Consider the following 15,186-nt stretch of genomic DNA (forward strand, 5'->3'; position numbering starts at 1 on the left):
TTGTTACCCCTTGTACATGCTACTTCTCTGTAATGTGTACTATATACCTACAGATTGCTCTCAATATGGAGGTTATATAGAAGACGTGAAAGGAATAACATATCCTGAAGCAGTCCCATGTACACTTGGTAGGCCCAAATGCTTGAATTTGCTGTAAAAGCAAGTTAATACTGTGACACCGCAACGCTGGCCCAGTAATCAAAGAGCCACAGTCCTCACCACTGGCAACCGTGGGGGACGTACACACTGGGAGAATGACTAGTGCACACACAGTAAAGTGCAATTTCCCCTTAACAGCACACAGAGACCACAGCCAGTCTACGGCTGGTTACTCCCTCTTTCTCCAGATCCCCAATAAAACTCCCCACTGGCACAGCTATAGTGTTGAGATCTCAGCTGAATGGCCAAACCAAGACCTGCAGCACCCTCTCTGTCCAACCAGTACTTCGTGTCCCTGTCCAAGTAGCTGATACACACACACACGCACACACGCACACACACACACACACACACACACACACACACACACACACACACACACACACACACACTCACACACACACACACACACACACACACACACACACACACACACACACACACACACACACACACACACACACACACACACACACACACACACACACACACACACAAAACACACACTTTGAGGTTTGATTTATGCACACACATACACACCTGGGAAGACTGGCACAGATTTACTAGCTATGTCCCCTTATGCCCAGACTATAAGGTAGTTCTCACTGCCACCAGCCACTACTTATCAGCTACTTTAAAGCCCTTAGCAAAGCGTGTTCAATCTTACTGTGTAATGTTACTATACATCCAAATGGTAGTTTGACCAAGAGCAAGGCTATTAGAAGTGGCCTGCACAGTGTCACCAAACAGATATGCAAGTACTCTAAGGGCTTAAAATATGTCTCATAAATATCAGCCACAATGATAGGTTAAGTATATTATAGCAATAACCAATTAAGTCAGTGTGGTATATTGAAGATTTACTCATGGTTGGTGTGGTTTAATTATGAGGGTGAAGCCAGAGTGATTAAATAAAGCCAACCGTGGGTATATTTCAATATACAACCATGGAGTCGGGTATTGCTATTATACAATGACATTATTTAAGAAAAAAAAAACGTACTTTTCTTAAATAATGTCTTTGTATAATGGCGCATTACTGTTCTTCCGTGGCTGGTGGTATATTGCTGCCTTGTTCTGATGTACTGCGCATGCATATGGGACTTGTGCTCCAATGCTTACAAAGTACATCAGGGCTGTGAAGAGGTAGCAATGGAGAAAGGAAGAGCTCCATTGCTTCTTCTTCTTTGTTATAATCCATAAAAATAAATAAATAAAAGATGAACCCAGGAGTCTTTTTATGTTAGGGAGAGTTGGGACAGACAAAACAAAAAGGATAATCAGGTAAGTTTTTTAAGTTTTGTAGAACGTACCTGATTATCCTTTTATTTCTGTCTGTGCCATCTACTGAACATAAAATGTCTTCCTTTTTTGTTTTGTATTAAAAAAAAAAGTAAAAAAAAAAAAATACAAGATATACTAACGGGAAAATGTCTGGGCAACAGGACCATTTCCCGTTGGTATATTCTCAGATTTACAGCGGGCGCGCTGGTTGGGCTGGCCAATTAGCATGCTCATTTTTGAATGCTAATGGCCAGTCATTGTATAATTAATAATAAATAATAAAAGAGCAAGAAAATACTCAGTAATTCATCACAGTAACATCAGAGTTCAAAATCACAGGAAATATTTAAAACAACATTGCAGGACAGTCTCAAATAAATAAAGAAAACATCTACGCTAAATGCACTATATTCCTAACTGTATCTAAGAGAAATTACTGTATCCTAGAATACTTACTCATAGCATGGCAAGACAGATGTGGTGAGTGGGTTTTCCAGCTGAAGCTGTTAGATCATAGACAAAATACAAAATTATCTGTCTCTCTCTCAGAGAGTTCTTAAAGTAATATCTCAAATATTGCTGCTAGGATACTGCAGCATGACATTACTTCTTGTCATCTGACTATCCCAGGTGAAAACCATTGATGCAGCTGTAGCATATAGCATTTCTCTGTGAAAATACATAAACAAGGTTGTCTCTTAGAGCTAAGGGAAATGGTGGAAGTCGTAAAATAATTTACATTCCTTCACATTCAAAGACAATACAAAAATCTTCTAGTTGGAGACATTATGTCTGCTACTGCACTGAAACTAAAAGATAACATCTCTTTGTTTATGGCCCACCCATAAAGTAACTCAACCTCAACCATTCTTCTGAAGTTTCAGTCTCCCCTGTTAAAATGCATACATCTAAACAGTTACAATAGTGTATAAAAATCTCTCTTCAGTACACGTCTATACAATATGACATACAGTTCTAATACATTTGTAACACAGGCATATGAATCATATTGCTATTCACAAATGACACACAACCACTGACAAAATTCCAGATAGCTGGGCTGGCAATATCTCCTTCTGTCACACTTCTATATAAATCATATTAATATTCACAAATGACATATAATTATTTACAAAATTCCAGATATCTGGGCTGGCAGTAGCTCCTTTTGTTACACCCCCCCCCCGAAGGCTCAAGCTGGTTTTTCAAGTGACCTTTCAGAAACATTGCTTGAGAGGCTGAGCCTATCTGGGAATACACTAACCCATATCCTGTCTTGAGATTCCAGCTTCCTTGGCATTGCTGACCCCAGTACAGTGCTGCATTTTCAAATCATATGCCTGCAATCCTAGGCTCCACCATAATAATTTGGGACTTTTCTGACTGGGTCCCTGTAGCCATAGATCCTTTTCAGACTCCTCCTGCCTTGTACTACAAATACTTAGCACCAGGGCCTCCCTATCATGATAAGATTTCATCATGTTAACATAGTACAGTTTGTGCCCTTGCCTCCTGCCTAGCAGATCTACCATGTAGTTAACATCACTGACCTTCCTTACCACTTTGAAGGGTCCCTCCCAAGCTGCCTGCAGCTTGTTGTGTCTGACAGGAATGAGAACCATTACCTGTTGCCTTACAGCATACCATCTAGCTTGAGCATTCCTGTCATACCAGACCTTTTTCTGCTGCTGTGCTTCTGCCAGGTTCCACTGGGCCAAGTTCATGAGATCCCTGAGCCTTCTCCTGAGGTTTAGGACATGTATAACAACATACTCTTTGTGGGATTCACACTCACCTTCCCACTCATCATGGATCAAATATAGAAGTCCCCTCACCTTATGCCTATACAGCAACTCAAAGGGTGAAAAACCTGTGGAGTTCTGGGACACTTCTCTGTAAGCAAACAACAGACAGGGCAAATATTTGACCCACTCCCTTTTAAACTGGTCTGCAAATGCCTATACCGTGGTCTTGAGTGTAGAGTTTAACCTCTCAACAAGACCATTAGTCTGGGGATGGTATAGGGTGGTCTTTAGGTGCTTCACCCCACAGTGTTTCCACAGACAAGCCAGTAGGTCTGACATGAGAATGGCACCTCTGTCAGTCAGTATTTCTTTTGTGAAACCTACCTGCTGAAAATCTCTAACAAAGCATTCGCCACCTTTTCTGCCTCAATAGAGGACAAAACCACTTCCTCAGGGTATCTGGTAGCATAATCTACTACCACTAGGTTATACTTTTTCCCTGTGGAACTTGTAGTATTCAGAGGCCCCACAATATCTATAGCTACCCTTTGAAATGGTTCCTCAATTACAGGCAAAGGCATCAAAGGAGCTTGCACCTTGTCTCCTGCCTTGCCTACTTTTTGGCACTGCTCACATGTCCTGCAGTACCCTGTTACATTACATCTCTGGAAATCCCAGGCCAATAAAAGTTCTGCATACTACTTCTCTTGGTATGGTTTATGCCGACATAACTTGCAAAGGGAATGTCATGGGCTATGGCTAGAAGTGCCAGCTAGTAGGTTCTGGGCACTACCAACTGCTGTATTCTCTCACCATCTAGCCCTCCCTCATGGGTCCACTCTCTATACAATAACCCTTTGCTCCCCTTTTCCTTGACAATCAAGTGCCTCACTAGATACCTCCCTCAGGCCTTGTAATGTAGGGTCTGAGAGTTGAGCCTGTCTCAACTCTCTCTTTGTAACCCTTCCCAGCTCCCCTTCCACAGGAAGTCTGGCATCCTCTGACAGTGGTGCCTCACTGTCAGTATGGGTACTGCTACTACTCCTCTCTGTCAGTACAGTCACTCTGTCCAAGGGAACATCAGTACCCACAAGCAGCTGTAGCTCACCTTCAGTCTCACTGCTACAGGGTAGCTCCCTCCCTGAAGTAACCACCACACCAGTCCTGGATTCAAGTCTGCAGTCTGTCTGGGTCCCCACCAGGCTACCAGACCCACATGCTTGTTTCCAAGCCTGAATGCATGTCACTGCATGCACACAAGGTACTGCATTATCAAAATCATTCCCTTTCAAGACATCTGTAGGGATATCCTTAAACACGCCTACTCACTGGATTCCTTTTCTACCCTCCCAGTGAAAGTGAACCCTAGCCAAAGGTATTTGGAATGGGGTCCCTCCTAAAGCTCTGACTGGAGTAGACTGCACAAGCAAGTAGTGCTCCTCTTTAACCATTGCAGGCTTCACAATGGTTAGGTAAGAGGCTGTGTCAGCAGTGGCCTGTTTCTCAATTACTAAGACAGGATATAACCTCGTATGGTAGTTTGGTACCCTTGTTGTCTCCAAACAACTCACTGCTGGCATTCTGTCATTTCCACTTACTGGCTCTCCCACATTTTGTTCCCCACTTTGCCTCTGTGGACATCTATATGCTACATGGCCCAGTGGTTGCATTTAAAGCATTTAACTCTTGGTCCTGGATGTGTACCTGGACTAGTGGCTTCCCCTGCTGCTGGTGAACTCTGTTGGGGTGCTTTAGGCTGCCCATCATGGGTTCCCTTAGACCCATAAACAGCACTGGGTATCTCTTTCCTTTGTAGTGATGCCCTGCTTGCTAGGTATAGGTCTCAAGTCTTCCCAACTCATCAGCAGTATTGCATTGCCTATCTGCTAACCAGATTCTCATGTCCTCAGGCAAAGTGCTAAGGGTTTGTTCCTTCATCAAAAGGTCTGCCAGCCCTTCAAAAGTGGTGACCTGACATCCACTCACCCATCTATGAAAATAAGTGCTTAATTCAGCAATATATTCACACAGACTTTCATCTGCCTTGTGTCTATGCTCACAAAATTTTTCCTATAAGCTTCAGGTGTAAACTCAAAACACTCTAACAGACAATTTTTAACAGTATTATAATTTAAGAAATCAGTATCAGACAATTTAGAAACAGCAGTTACAACTTTACCATGCAGTAAAGGGGGTCAGGAACTGTACCCAGAGCCCTTGGTCAACATTATACTGCTTACATACCCTTTCAAACATATGAATAAAAGTATCAAAATGATCCCCTCTGTAAATTGTAGAATAAATGTACGGACCTGTGTTGCTTCTGTGGTGCGATTACTCCCTTCCCCATTATCTCTATGACCCTGGCAAAGAGTCAGCATCTCCTTCTCATGTTGCCTCTGCCTCTCATTCTCCTCAGCTTCTAGACATCTCAGTTTCTCTGCTGCATCTAATTCCATTTGTTTATCCTGCTGCAGTCTCTCTGCTGATTCTGTTTCCAAATGTTTGGCCTCCATTTCAAGTCTTTTTAACTCCAGATGGATTTTTAAGTCGTTTGTGGAAAAGTTGAACTGTCCATTTTCTTAGAGTTATTCCACCCCAAGGCCAGTCTGATTGCCCTCCTGGTTGCTGGCCTGTGATGCAGTTGTGCACAAGGCTGCAATCATTTCTGATTTAGTCAGGTTGGGTTGGCTTACACCAGTCCTTTAGCCTGACACATCTCAGCCAACTGGCTCCTTGTCAGCTTGTCATACTCCTCTGCTGACATCCTTGCCTGCTCTTCCTGACTAACTAAGCTAGCAAAAAAAAAAATTCTGAATATTCATTGTGTGGCTGATTGAGCATACAAACAGCTTCCTTAGTGATTACTGTTTACAGGCTACAGGAATTCAATATCCACAACACTGAATCCTAATATCTGGATATCCCACCACAGCAAACCAATTAATATGTGATGTGGATATCCCACAACCACCCACCAATTAATATGTGACACCCCAGCACTGGCCCAGTAATCAAGGAGCTTCACTCTTCACCACTGGCAACAGTGGGGGATGTACACACTGGAAAGATGACCAGTACACACACAATAAAGTGCAATTTCACTTAACAGCACACAGAAATCACAGTCAGTCTGGGGCTGGTTTCTCCCTCTTTCTCCAGATCCCCAATAAGACTCCCCACTGGCACAGCTATAGTGTTGAGATCTCAGTTGAGTGGCCAAGCCAGGACCTCCAGCACTCTCTCTCTCCAACCAGTGCTTCATGTCCCTACCCAAGTAGCTGACACACACACACACACACACACACACACACACACACACACACACACACACACACACACATACACACACACACACACACACACACACACACACACACATACACACACACACACACACACACACACACACACACACACACACACACATACACTTTGAGGTTTGATTTATGCACACACATGACTACCTGGGAAGGCTGGCACAGGTTTACTAGCTATGCCCCCTTCTGCCCCGACTATAAGGTAATTTTCACTGCCACCAGCCACTACTTATCAGCTACTTTAAAGCCCTTAGAGATTTGGGATGCATTGCTATGCTTAAAAAGGCCCTTGTAGTCATTAGCCTAGTAAACACCTATAAACCTATAAAGAGGTAACCTGTAAATGGTTCATCTCCCAGGCCCATGCTTACACTTATCAAGGGTGTCAGAACTTGTCAGAGATTTGGGATGCATGGCTAGTTTTAAAAAGGCCCTTGTGGTCGTTAACCTAGTAAACACCTATGAACCTTAGCAAAGGGTGTCCAATCTTAGTGTGTAATGTTACTATTAATCCAAATGGTAGTTTGACCAAGAGCAAGGCTATTAGGAGTGGCCTGCACAGTGTCACGTAACAGATATGCAAGTACTCTAAGAGCTTAAAATATGTCTCACAAATATCAGCCACAATGATAGCTTTAAATATATTTAATAATAAATAATAAAAGAACAAGAAAATACTCGGTAAATCATCACAGTAACATCTCTAGTTCAAAATCACAGGAAATATTTAAAACAACATTGCAGGACAGTCTCAAATAATAAAGAAAACATCTAAGCTATATTCACTATAATTGTAACTGTATCTAAGAGAAATTACTGTACCCTAGACTTACTCATAGCATGGAAAGACAGATGTGGTGAGTGGGTTTTCCAGCTGATGCTGTTAGGTCAAAGACAAAATACAAAATGTTCTGTCTCTCTCTCAGAGAGTTCTTAAAATAATATCTGAAATATTGCTGCTAGAATACTTGCAGCATGACATAACTTCTTGTCATCTGACTATCCCTGGTGAAAACCATTGATGCAGCTGTAGCATTTAGCATCTCTCTGTGAAAATACATAAAAAAGGACTTCTCTTAGATCTAAGGCAAATGGTGGAAGTCGTAAATTAATTTACATTTCTCTACATTCAAAGACAATACAAAAAATGTCTTGTTCTAGATATTATGTCTACTACTGCACTGAAATTGAAAGATAACATCTCTTTTGTTTATGACCCAGCCATAAAGTAACTAAACCTCAACCATTCTTCTGAAGTTTCAGTTTTCCCCGTTAAAATACATACATCTAAACAGCTACAATAATGTATAAAAAGATCTCTTCAGCACACGTCTATACAATATGACATACAGTTCTAATACATTTGTAACACAGGCATATGACTCATATTGCTATTCACAAATGACACACAACCACTTACAAAATTCCAGATAGCTGGGCTGGCAGTATCTCCTTCTGTCATACTTATATATAAATCATATTAATATTCACAAATGACATATAATTATTTACAAAATTCCGGATAGCTGGGCTGGCAGTATCTCATTCTGTCACACTTCTATATAAATCATATTAATATTCACAAATGACATATAATTATTTACAAACATATAACTATTTACAAAATTCCATATAGCTGGGCTGGTAGTAGTTCCTTTTGTTACATATACCACCACCCTAATGCAAGTCATTTTACTCTGGCACTGGCCAGTCACCTTATGCAGTATGTACCATGTGTAAGAACTATTGCTGTGGCATAGTAACCTGAACAAAGACAACAGCCAACTCACTGAAAATTCAGTTAATGCTGTTTGTGTATCTCTCAGCATGTATCAGTAGTGTGTGTGTGTGTGTGTGTGTGTGTGTGTGTGTGTGTGTGTGTGTGTGTGTGTGTGTGTGTGTGTGTGTGTGTGTGTCTGGTGTGTAATGCATGTCTTACTGCCTTACTAATGCATGATTTTTCCACTTGCAGGATGCCTGTCACTGAGTTTTAAGTGCCTGCTCAGCTTTTTTTCTATTTCCTACAATCCTTATGCCGTATATATATATCTGCTTGTTGATGTCACTTGTGCTTCCGGTTATATGTTCGTGCTGTGTGCTGTTGTGTCCTGCTTCTGCCTTCCTTTGCTATCTCCTTTTGTCTCTATACTTCTCTTATGCTGCCACCTGTACCTCCTCACAACCATTACCTGTTACATGTTTTCCATAGCACTACTAATATCTTTGCAAAATGTTATGGTTACTTAAAATGGTGGTACAAGATTTGTGTTTTGCTGTGTACCTCTGCATTGGCAGCACCAGCTCCTGCTGTTTCTGCATATGCTAACCTCTGTTCTGTTGTGCCCCTGTCTTAGTGTTGCCTCTAAGACATCCACATAATGTGTATGGATCCTGCTCTTCTCCATGCAAGGTTTAGGAAACCTGCATTTTATTCCACACTGTGATACTCTTGTTCACTCCTGCTTTACATGTGCACAGACCTACATGTGCTACATCATACAGTCACAGAGTCATCTTCACATCGTTCACATTCACAGCACTGATCTACTGGCATATGCACAGCCATTAGCTTGCATATCCTTCATATTATACCATTTTCTCTACTGTCTTATAATTATGTAAGTCTTGCAGTCAGCACAGAGGAATAAGTCTATGTGCTGCTGACAAGTTGCTTCTTGCAATTGAGGGATTGATTTTCCTCAGCCTCCATTTGTCAACTGTGTGACTGAGCAAATTTCTTAAGCAAGCAGTGCTAACAGGTCACCCCTTTAAAAGGGACACTTTTTCCAGTGGGCTTATCAGTTTAGTAGTTAAAATGTGAAAACTTGTACTTAAATTTGACTTGTATCTTATTTTGACATTTGTATTTGCCTTGAACCTGGGTCAAGTCTGAAAATAGTCCACAGGATCAAGCTATTTAATGAAGATATGATAGTGTATGTCATAAAGGATCCACACACAGTGTACGTCTGTTTCATAGCATCTGCATCTGTATAAGGCTTATGCATAAAAGATATTTAGTGACACGTGAATTTCATGAATTTAAATAGCATTTCACAGATCAAACATGCAAATGAGCGTAAAGGATACATATGAGGAGAAGATAAGAGAATACAAGCAAATACGTGATACGAAAACAAAGCAGAATGTTACTTAGCAATGCAAAGGTGTTAAACAGAGCATAACTACTTCATAAAAGCTGGTATAAATGGTACAACTGCTAGTCTTGTTTGGTTACTCAGTAGGAAAGGAAACTGGGAGAGATGAAGATATTTTGGAGCCTCCCATAGAAAGCCAGTACAAAATTTCAGTTGGAGTTGCACAGCAAGGGACGGAACAGGAAACTGTTGCAACTCTGACACAGTCAATGTGGAGCGATAGGCCAGTGAGTTCCCATAGGAAAGAACAATGGATGACACAGGATGAAACTGTATAGAATGTGGCACAGGAAGATGCTCTGGAACTTTCTATTGAATGCCCTCAGGAAATGGAGAATAAAGAATGTGCCCTCAGTTTAGAATAAAATAATCAAGCAGAAGAGTTCCTTGATTTAATAGAGGTGGACAGACATAAAAGATCAATGAAAGAAATAGACTATAGAAAGTCAATAAAACCCAAAATGTTAGACATTTGATAAAACAAATGAACACATTAATTAGGACTGTTCATAGAGATTCATGTGATATAATAGAAGTAAACAGGATATATTACTGTGCAGCTAAATTAATAACTGATAAAGTCCTACCACAAAACAAAGAGCAATGAGGGAAAGGATGGTAAAATAATCAAACGCCATCATGAAATTATCAAATAAAGAAAACTGTAAAGCAATTAGGGCAAGAAGTGTCACTGTTAGAGGAGTATAGCAGAGGGAACAGATCGACAAAAATACTCAGACAGACAGACGTGATAAATGCTATGCACAGTATCAGAACTGATCAGGATCTATTGTGCACTATCTCAAATAATAAACTAAAAATATCAGCACAGGCCAAAAACTTAGAAGATATGCAGATAAATAAAAAGGAAAAGTACAAAATAAGCAGTTTATAGATGACCCAAAAAAGTTTTATAGAGAAGAAACAAGGCAAAACGAACTGAAATACCACCAAAAAAAGAAAAACATAGATATATTTTGGAGAAATATTTATGAAGATCCTGTGAAACATAACAAAAATGTTAAATGGATAGAAGAAGTAAAAGAAAGAATAAGAAGTTGAAATGTACAGAATATGAAATGGCATGGTTGGGAGGGTGGCTTAATGGTTAAGGTGTTTGCCTTACAAACACAAGGTACAGGGTTTGAGTCTCACAAGGGATAATTGGCTAGGCTTACAATGGCCTGCAAGGGCAGTTAGCCTAGTACTAATCTATGAACCTATGAACCTATGAAGTAATGGTCAGAGAGATTGAAACAAAGCTAAGAAAAGTTCCTAATTGGAAAACCCCAGGCCCAGATGCAGTACCTAACTTCTGTCTAAAACTATTAACATACTTACATGAAGATTTAGCCACGAGTAAGAAGTATTTATATGTGCATCCCGAACAGACATCAACCTGGTTATCAACAGGAAAAACAGTAGTCCTACTTAAGACTGAATAAGCACGCTATCAGAAAAACTATAGATCAATAACTTGCCTTCCAACGGCGTATAAACTATGCAGTGGAATTCATGCCCACAGAGTTTATAGTCATTTAGAAAAACCTCAATCATGGCAATAGAACAAAAAGTTAACAAAATTGTCATATGGAACAAAGGATCATTTGTTGTTAAATAAAGTAAAAATAGAGAACTGTAAAAGTGGAAGAATCTAAGTATAGCATGGATAGACTAAGCATGTAACAGTATCCCACATTCATGGATAAAAGAGTGCTTAAAAATATATTAGAAAAAAAATACAGTGACCATGAAATGGTGGCAAACCACTTTGCAGTTAAGCCATGATAAAGAACAAATTATCATTCAAGGGATAAAAATTAAAAGAGACCAGTTGCCATAATGGTTAAGGTCTTTGCCTCCCATGCACAAGGTACAAGGTTTGATCCTGACCTCTGGCCAGTGCCTATTTAGAATCTGCATGTTCTCCCTACGTCTCTGTGGGGTTCCTCCCAACTCGAAAAAAACATTCTGATGATTTTCATCTCAAACTCACCAATGAATGGAGGTGTGGGCAGCAGCACAGACTCTTCATGGCACTTCTGTTTGACAAATGGCTTGATAGTAGCCAACACATAGTTCAGAAAGAGAGAGAGTCACAAGATCACATACAAGAGCGATCAACATTCAACTCAGGGCACAGGGGTAGAATCAGTGATTGTAAAGTCATCCCTAGTTAAAAAGTCAGCATAAACCACTGGTACCACAATCAACTACAAGCAATTGTCAGGGAAGGTTCTAAGATCAACAGAGACCAGACTGTGGACTGGAGAGAAAGTAAAACAGTTCAAGGCACCCCAATAAGAGGAAGAAATAGGTGCAGTTGAAGAGGAATGGCAGTGCCTCAAACCAGTATATTTGAGGACTACAGAATAGATATGTGTATGGAAATAAGGTACATAAGAAGCTGGTGGAGGAATGCAAATGAAAGAAATGCAGGAAGAAAATAGGAAGAAATAATGGTTGGTTGGGTCTATATTATTTCTTCAACAGCTTAAGTTGTTGAATGCTCAATGATCGACACCTAAGCGTCGACGTTTCAAAATCGTGAATGGCCATACACGAGAATCCATTCCAAGGAAAAGAATTTGCTTCGCCGTTATTGGGGATTTGCCCCTTCCCCAATGTAGAGCGATCACGGAGTTGGTATATTTAGTTAGGGAGGGTGTGGGGGGCTATATTTAGGTTGAAAAGTTAATTTTATTTCTGGATAGCCTAGCGAATTCTTTCCCGAGGAAAGAATTTGTGTAAATGGCCGTTCGCGATTTTGAAACTTCGACGCTTAGGTGTCAATCATTAAGCATTCGACAACCTAAGCTGTCAAAGAAATAATATAGACCCTGGTTGGTTTACAAAGAAGCTAAGAAAGAAGTTGCAATAGCAAGTTGGCACAAGGAACCTATATCATGTTGCAAGGCAAAGCGATAAGAAATAGTCAGACACCCTTCATAAGGGATACAAGGAACAACCTGCTTACCAGTGCTTCCAGTAACTTCTGAATGAAGAAAACCCCACAGAAGCTGTACTTTCTCATAGATACAGCCTACAATGAGAGGAGCAGAAGAGGAGCCCACCCTAGAAAAGTAAGGAAAATAAGCCAGGGAAAGCAGTAAAATCAGATGATGTCACAGCAGATGTGAGATAGGGGAGAAATGGCTTCTGAGAGTATTCATAGCAGTGTGGAGAGAAAGGTGTATCCCTGTTGACTCATGCCAGTCTACAAGAACAAAGGGGACATTCACAACTGTGGGCAGTACAGAGATATCAAACTCCTGTCAAAGCTCTGGAGAAGGTGATTGATAAATGGATATGTAGAGTAGTAGAAAGTAAGATGGGAGATGAGCAGTTCAGGTTCAGATCAGGATAAGTACAACTGACCTGATGCTTGGGTGCGAGGTTGACATAATCGTTAAGGTGTTTACGTTACAGACGCAAGGTGCAGGGTTTGTGATTCTCACATGGGGTAATTGGCTAGGCTTAAAATGGCACTCAAGAGCAGTTAGCCTAGCACTAATCTATGAACCTATGATACTGCAGGGTGACTCTGTGTCACCGCTGCTCTTTTGTCTTGCTCTTAATCCATTAAGCTGTCAACTTAACAACTTAGGTCATGGCTACTATTTGGCTTCCAGAAAACAACAAAGTGTAAAGACTTCTCATCTTCTTTTTGTGAATGATTTAAAACTATATAGTTCATCAGATGAGGAACTGAAAGCACAACTGCAAGTGGTCAAAATTTTTCAGATAATATAAAATGGTATTTGGTCTTGATAAATGTGCAAAAGCAACATTTAAAGCAGGAAAACTGCAGCACCAAGAAAACATCAGTATGGGACAAGAATGTGATATAAAAGAACTTGAGCAAGAGGGAGTGTATCAATATTTGGCAATTGATGAAGGATCAAAATAAAACATAAACAAATGTGAATAAACCTTAGTAAAAATACTTTAGAAGAATAAAATTAATACTAAAAACAACGTTAACATCTAGGAACAAAGTCCAAGCTGTAAACCAATTTGTACTTCCTGTCCTAACTTACAGTTTAAAGTGATTGACTGCCCCAAAAGGTGCTGGATTGGGTGGAAAGGAAAACAAGAAGGATGCCTCATGCTTATCAAATGATTTATAAAAATCAGTGCATTACCAATATTATATATTGGAAGGATGGGCCTCCTCAAAATTAATTACATGTATAGATCTGCAATTGTAGGACTGCATAGATATCTGCTGACCTCACAAGACCCAAATGTAGTGAATGTTTTAAAACACAAGAAGAATAAGTCTAGGATGACTTGCCTACTTAGTTTAGCAGAAGCATATCAGTGTCAGCAGAAATGGAAATCAAACCAGAAGTAGATAAAAATCAGGCAGCAACTGAATGTGCCAAAAAAACAACAACAACAACAAATATATAAGGTGAAGGATCAAATGAGAAGGCAAGAAATGTGAAAAATGTATATAGTTACAAGTATAGAAAACTCTTGTAACAACCTCATGTTGATCAGGATTGAAGACAGGAATGGTTAAGAAGAGGTGAACTTTTAAACCAAAAGACAAATGGTTAATATTGGCTGCCCAAAATAGTGAACTACATACACGTTGGTTTACAAAGTCCATTATACATGTTGGAGAAACAGACAAATTTAGGTTTTGTAAAACAGAATTGGAATCAGTCACACATCTTGTTGCTGGTTCTGATATACTAATGAGAGAAGGACTGTATACTGAAACCCATAATAATGTGGCAATACTGTTGCATTGGGGATTCTGCAAACACCATCATATTGATATCACATGGGAACACCCATTACCGACACTTCAAAAAACAGATGTGAGAAAAACAGATATAGCAGTCCATGAAAAGAAGACAAAAGTAGCATTGATTACTGAAATTGCTATGCCCAGTGACTACAGTGTCTTATGTACAGAGAGATACAAAGTCATAAAATACCAGAATTTGCAGGCAGAAATGATGGCAATGTGGAAGAAGGATTCCCAGACAGTTCCAATAGTAGTAGGAGCAATAGGTCTTATAAAAAAGAATTTACAATCATACTTAGATATGTTACAGATACATTTAACTCCATATGAATTGCAGAAGGAGTCATTACTGGGCACATTGCGAGTGCTGCGAAGACCACTTCTGGCTAACATCAAAGATCGAAACAATACTAACTTCATGAACTTTAATCATACTTTGACTTAGGAATGGGGCACATTCCTGTCATGGTATTAGAAACCACGAACACTTAACACACCAAACACTTTATTGTAAAGCTTTCGGGTCCACACCCTTCATCAGTACATAGTAACTGTGTTTTCTCATCATTTAAAAAGGAGATGTAATTAAACCACATGCTTCAGCCAGCCTATCACTCTAACCACTAATTAAATTTTAAAGAAAAATTTTACTATCTAAAAGTATAATAGATGTAAAACATTTAGGACATCTAAAAACATATTAAAATATATAAAATAATTCACATCTATTTCTACAATAAACAAACATAAAAACATAC

This window comes from Protopterus annectens, chromosome 14.part0, assembly GCF_019279795.1.
Source record: "Protopterus annectens isolate FY-2018-M chromosome 14.part0, PAN1.0, whole genome shotgun sequence".
NCBI lineage: Eukaryota > Metazoa > Chordata > Ceratodontiformes > Protopteridae > Protopterus > Protopterus annectens.